Below are 6771 nucleotides of genomic sequence, written 5' to 3'. Positions count from 1 at the left end.
TTTAAAAGAAAGGCAGCATTTATAAATAAACCAAAACCGTCCTCTTATAAGCCCGGCCGCATTAACCCTTCCTTTCAAAACCATTCAAGGGCATTTTTGTCATTTTCCTGGACTTAAACAGCAATAGGTATGTTTCCTGGATAGCAGGGATCTAAAAACAGCTCTCTGTGCAATCCAGGGACATTTTATTCCACCCTTGAGGTTTAGGGACTTAAAAGTAAATTTAAATTAATCGAAGGATCTATAAATAATTTTTTTTTTGTTTTTATAAAATGGAAAGGGACATCCCTGCAAATCAAGTCAATTAATGAAAGATATAGCCTAGACTATCAGACTGTTACATGAAACAGTATAAGACTGAGCCTAATCAAGTGAACAAAACTAAGTACAGAAAACTCTCCTTCAAAGGTTCAGGCAACCAGGATTCAAGATACCAAATATTATAAATTAAGAAGTCCTCGTCCTAGCACGAACAGAAACCATGCAGTTTTCCTTGACTTCCATGGAGCGTCACAAAGTGCATGGACGATTGTAATATGCAAATTCGGCCCGTCTAATTTAATTGCGAACGAGAAAAGATCGACTCAATTTTTACACGATTGCAGATTGCCGGTTCCTCCGTTGAAACCCCATCTACCCATGCGCAAGAGTCACCTTCTATTTTGGTGTCACAAAATGCCACGACTAACATGATGAGCGTTCTAAGAACAATGCCCAAGAGCTAGCTCTTGAGCCCCTGTAGATATTTTGGCGCTAGCACGTGAATTAAATACCTTTGTTCCTTTGGTTTCAAACGACTTTAGCTGCACTAAATCAGGTACATAGGATATAGTTTTTGTCTCTATATTTTTAATTATTTTTCAAATAAAATATAATAATATAATATAATATAATAATAATAATATAGGAAAATATGAAATAGCTGATGCTATTTTTAGCCTTTGCCAACGCTTATAAGTATTTCTAAGTGGATCCACGATGCTTTCTCAAGCATTGTGCGTGCGGAGGCTATGGAGACCGTCTATGACGATGCTAATAAGCATCACAAAATTAAAACATTAATGACAAGACCAAAGCCTCTGCATGAACCTCTCTTCTTCCCCCATCGCAACTAGGGCCTCCACCATTTCTTCATCTGGCCTCTCCTCGGTCACCATATAGTATCACCACTCTACGGCCTCCTAGTAATCAGTGGCGACCCTCTTCTACAGCTCGTCGAATTCTTCCATGGAGTCCTTGAGGTTCTTGCGAAGGCCAGCAATGACAGATGTTTGGGTGTTGGTGGAGGTGCCGATGCTGTAGCCGAAGAGGAAGCGGTTGGTGGCATTGGCATGGTTGAGGGACTCAAGGTAAAGCTTGATGAGCTTGGCCTTCTTGAGGGTGGTGTTGATATCGCCATCTATGAAAGCACAGAGGTCACGGATAACAGATGCGGTGTGGAGGGGCTTGGAGGCCTCATTGGACTCGTGGAGCCAGCGACCTCAAAGAACTTATCCAGATTGGTGCCGTCGGTGGCAGAGGAGGATGGGTTGCAACTCATCTGGATGTTGCTGCATGCTCCCATCAGCGTCTCACCTCCATGATCCTGAGAAGAGGCTGTTTATCATATCTTAACTTCCTATATTTATATACCTCTCCCAAAATTACGATCTCCGATGTGGGATAATCGATTTGGCCAAAGATGGTCGGGATGATAGAGAAGAAGAAGGGGCATTGGAGCGAAAGCAGCAAAGGCTTAAAGGAAGAGGGGGGAGGGGTTTGGTGGAGTCTGATGATGCCTATAAGTGTCATCTTAAATTCCGACTTGGTGATGCTTGTAAGTGTCATTAAGAGCTAGTGAAGTCTAACAATGCTTATAAGCATTGTTAAAAGCCAGTAGAATTTGACGACACTTAAAAACATCATTAAAAATTATTATTTATTTAATTTCTAATAAATGATCTGATGATGCTTATAAGCATCGTTAAGAGCCATTTATTTTATTCAATTTCTAATAAATAAAACGAAGACCATTTTATATACTATAAGAAAAATGAATATTAGCGACGGTAGATCAGCCTCACTAATAAATAATATTTTTATCGACGGCAATTAGCAATGGCCATTTTACAGTCGCTAATAAATTTTTTTTATTTTTTTTAAAGATTATTAGCAACAGATTCTTAATTATTAGCGATGATTTTTTCTCATCGCTAATAAAAAATATTTTTTTAATATAATTAGCCGATAAAAAAAATTTATTTATTAAAATTATTAGCAACGATGAAAAAAATATTAGCGACGGCAAGTGTTGTCATTAATAACCATTAGCGATGGCACTATTAGCGATGGCATATCTATCACAAAAAATAAAAAAAATTATTTATTATAATTATTAGTGATGGTATAAAAAGTATTAGAGACAGCAAATACCGTTGCTAATAATTATTAGCAACAGAGTTATTAGCGATGGAACGTCAGTCACAAAAAAAAATTATTTTTCTTTGAATATAGTATAATTTTAAAATTTAAAGTCTATCTTCACCATTCATTATCTAAATAATTATCATTAGAGTATCATCACAAAAGATCGCTTTGATCCGATGGCCTTTGATATGTCAATCATTAAAATTTGATTTCGATGGTCATAAATGACTGCATGATGATCTGATAGATAGAGACCACCATGACTTCAAAAACTTACAATGATGATTTCGATGATATTTATAGCATACTATCAAAATTTTACTTCAATCGAACATCATTATCATGATCAATTTAGTATGAAATAATTTAGATCGTTAAATAAAAATCGAGTGATCAAAAGGTCAAACGACAATCGATTATAATGTGATTTTTTTAGATAAATGATCTTTGCTACTACTCTGATCATTTGTACGGTGGTGATCATAAAATTCAAACTATGTATATATGAACGATCTAAAACTATGTCTCTTGATACTCATTCTTAAAATCCTTAAGTAATTATATTTGTGCTTTTGTAAGATCTGCCTAACATGGATGGTTCATATATGTACGATTTGAATTTTATAATCATCACCATACAAACTATTAAAATAGTAGTAAAGATATTTATCTAAAAAATTATTTTAATCGGATGTCATTTAGCCCTTTGATCACTTATTTTTTATTTGACAGTCAAAATCATCTCATGCTAAATTGACCATGATAATAATGTCCAATTCAAGTAAAATTTTGATAGTGTATTACAAATATCATCGAGATCATCGTTGCAAGTTTTCAGATCCATTGGTGGTCTCTATCTATCAAATCATCATGTGGTCGTTCGTGACCGTCGAAATCAAATTTTATTGATCGACATAGCTAGGGCTATCGGATCGAGGTGATTTTTTGCGATGATACTCTAACAATAATTACTTAGATAATGAACAGTGAAGATAGATTTTAAATTTTAAAATTATAGCATACTCAGACGGTTTTTTAGGGATGGAGTCATAGTTATTAGCGACGGATTTTAGCGACAGAAAATATGCAGTCGCTAATATTTTTACTGATGGCATTAGCGACAACATGATTTCCATCGCTAATAGTCCGCCATATAAACCACCACAGAGGAAAATTTTTTCACTCACCCACTTATTCTCTTCCATTTTCACCCCTCATCCTCTCACTGACGCCCTCACCCACCAACCCCCCTTTCCTCCCATCTCTTCGGCGTCTCGCAGTCACTTCGACACTGTCGGCCCCATGCCCGCGGCCTCTACCCCGATCGGCCCTACGGCCCCTACCTCGGCTCGACCCCAAGCCGATCCGGTCGGCCCCTGCCCCACTGCCCCCAGCCTGCAGCCCCGCCCCTGCCAGCCCCCGAGCCCCCACCCCAGCCCTGACATCCCTGGCATGACCCTGCGGTTGCCTCGAGCCCATCGGCCACCTCCCACCTCCCCAAGCCTCGACCGCCTCCTCGAGCTCCTAGCCCACCTCCCCCCAACTGCCTTCAATCCTCATTTCCTCCGTCATTGGATCCGGCTTCCCTGAGCCGCCAACTAGCTTCCCAAGCCCTGAGCCCCCGGCCCGCCTCCCCCCAACCACCTCCCTAAGCCCCGACCACCTCCCCGAGGCCCCGGCACCCCTCCCCCGGCCACCTCCCTGAGCCCCCAGCCATCAAATCTCGAGCCCCTTAGCCGCCACCCGCCTCCCCGAGCTCTGGCCACCTCCCTTAGCCCTCGACCTGTCTCCCTTCGACTGGATCGCCGATTATCAGTATGTGATGTTTTAATCTTTTGGATCTTTATTTTTGATGGTTTTTTGATATTTTGTTTGATGATTTATTGTTGCCCAGGTGTTAACATATAGAGTGGAGAATTATAGTGATAACATGGTTGGATTGCAGTCAAAAGAGTTATTGGGTAATTCCATACTGTCAATTCATGTATCATGATTCTGAAAACCTAATGTAATATTTAATTTTTAAACTTTCATTATTCACATGTGTATGCTTTAATATTTTATTTTTTTTATTCATTAGCTAGTTTCATGTGCACACTATCATTTTTATGTGATCGGACCTTGTTTTATATCCACAGGCTTAGATTAATATTTGCTTGTTCATGATTCTGAAAACAGTTCTCATGCTTGTAGATTAACCAAGTTGAGTACAAACATTCGAGGGTCTGGTCGTAAAGTAAATCAGGTACATTATTATATTATACTGGCTTTACTTTCTTAGTGTTTAAGAATATGAATTACATTTGTTGGTTTGATGCTGCAATAGAACTTATATCCTTTTATGAATAAGTTAACGTCAAGATTTTGATTCATCCTACTTGATCATAGATTGATGTTTTTAAACAGCAAATTTTCACTTGTTATGTATTGATGTCTTCTACTTTCCAAACCTAAATACCTTGATATTAGTTTTTGCATATCCAGTTTGATTGATTCACTAAAATCAATTAATATCGGTTGCACCTTGGACTGCTTATCATATATGATGATCAGAATAAGAAATAATCTTGGATTGCTTGAAACAATTTGTGAATGCAAGGATGGAAATTCTTGTATAGTCAAAGTTTTGAAGGAGAATTTCTACATCTCCAAAGAAAATTCATTTTTACAAAGTTTAACTTTTGATAATGAGCCTATAATTTTATTTGATATTTTTTTGATTTCAGATAACATAAATAAAAAAAAAATGAAGAAATATAGCTAGTCAAGAATATACTGTATCTGTCCTTGCAAGATTAGATCTATTTTAGAGCTTTTTTTGATAAAAAATAATAGTTTTGATCATTTAAAATAAGAAAAGACATCAAAGAGTGTTCTCAGCCATTTCCGTCACATGCATGCTTTCTTATTAACTTTAAGCAAGCAATGCCCTTATTTAATGGCTAGCTTCCGGTTGTTCATTCTAATACTTGGACAATTTTCACATCTTGATAATGGTCCAAATTTTTGCTCGGTATAATTTATGGAGTAAATCAGCTCATTACAGTCCAATGAATGAAGTAATGGTATGCGCTATGAAATCCAAATATAAAAGCACCACCGATCGTCTTAAAATATTTAAAAATCCTACATGCTCCACTTCTTTCTTTAACTCTTGCTTATTTGTACCCCTTCCTCTTGGCTATCTTTGTGATCTTTCAGCTATTTCACTTCAAAATGAATATAGAGAATAGTTTATTTTGATCTGTTTCATATTCCAATGACTTAACAGACGTCCACTATTAATAGCTATGCTCATTTAGTTCTTTATAAAAAAATATATTAAATAATTTAAATTTTTAATATAATATAATTAATTTTTTATTTATAATTATATTAAATAATTATTATTTTATTTATAACAGATTTTATAAAATAATTATAAAATAAGTTTTAAAATATTTAATTATAATTTTTTAAAAAAAATAAAAACTATTAGCGACTACGATGCCATCACTATAATAGTTTTTTTAAAAAATAAAAAATTATTAGTGATGGTATTAGCATTGCTAATAATTTTTTAAAAATTATAATTAAAAAATAAAAAATTATTAATGACAATAGACCGTCGCTTATGCCGTCACTAATAATTTTTTTAAATAATAATTAAAAAAATAAAAATTATTAATGACGGTATTACCGTCGTTAATGTCGTTGCTAATTATCATTATTAGCGATGATAAATTGATTAATTACTGTCACTAATAGCCGATCTTCTTGTAGTGATACTTGCCAATATTTTAAACTAGCATCGGCAGATAAAAGTCAACTATTTTTCTTTCTTTTGTTGTGTAAATAAAATGTTTTGGTAACTAAATTTTTGTATCATATTAAGAAATAAATTTTAATAATGGCCAAGCACAAACTCCCGTAATTAGTATCACCTTATTATTGTGAATGAAAAATTTTGCCACAATTATTAGCACCGCCCTGCACCATATACATGATATGTTTTTTTTTAAATTTTTTGTCTAATTATTCTTAAAACACAATAAACAATATAATAAATTATAATAAATTAAAAAATTTAATAAAATTTTTTTATTATATATTAAGTAATGAATTTGAATAATAATCAAATAAAAATTTTTATAATTAATATTAATATTATTAATATCAGGTTCAAATGATAAATGAAGAATTTTGCATTTGAATCTTTATGCAAACATTCTTGTCACCGATGCTAGCATGAATGTTTAGAATATGAATTTTTTTTCTAACTATTATGAATAAATAATTATGTACAAAAGTTTTTATATATAAATTTTATTATTAATATCGATATCAACGATGTTGGCTCGATAATCTTTGACTATCCTTTTTTTT

General features: G+C 34.5%; 1 pseudogene; it reads right to left on the bottom strand.

The window, feature by feature from the left end:
- Nucleotides 1–1058: 1058 nt before the first annotated feature.
- Nucleotides 1059–1607, bottom strand: LOC109505620 (syntaxin-121-like; annotated as a pseudogene).
- Between the last annotated feature and the right edge of the window lie 5164 nt (nt 1608–6771).

This window comes from Elaeis guineensis, chromosome 3, assembly GCF_000442705.2.
Source record: "Elaeis guineensis isolate ETL-2024a chromosome 3, EG11, whole genome shotgun sequence".
Taxonomy (NCBI): Eukaryota; Viridiplantae; Streptophyta; class Magnoliopsida; order Arecales; family Arecaceae; genus Elaeis; species Elaeis guineensis.
Note: the sequence above shows the minus strand (reverse complement) of the source record. Positions and strands in the feature narration are given on the sequence as shown.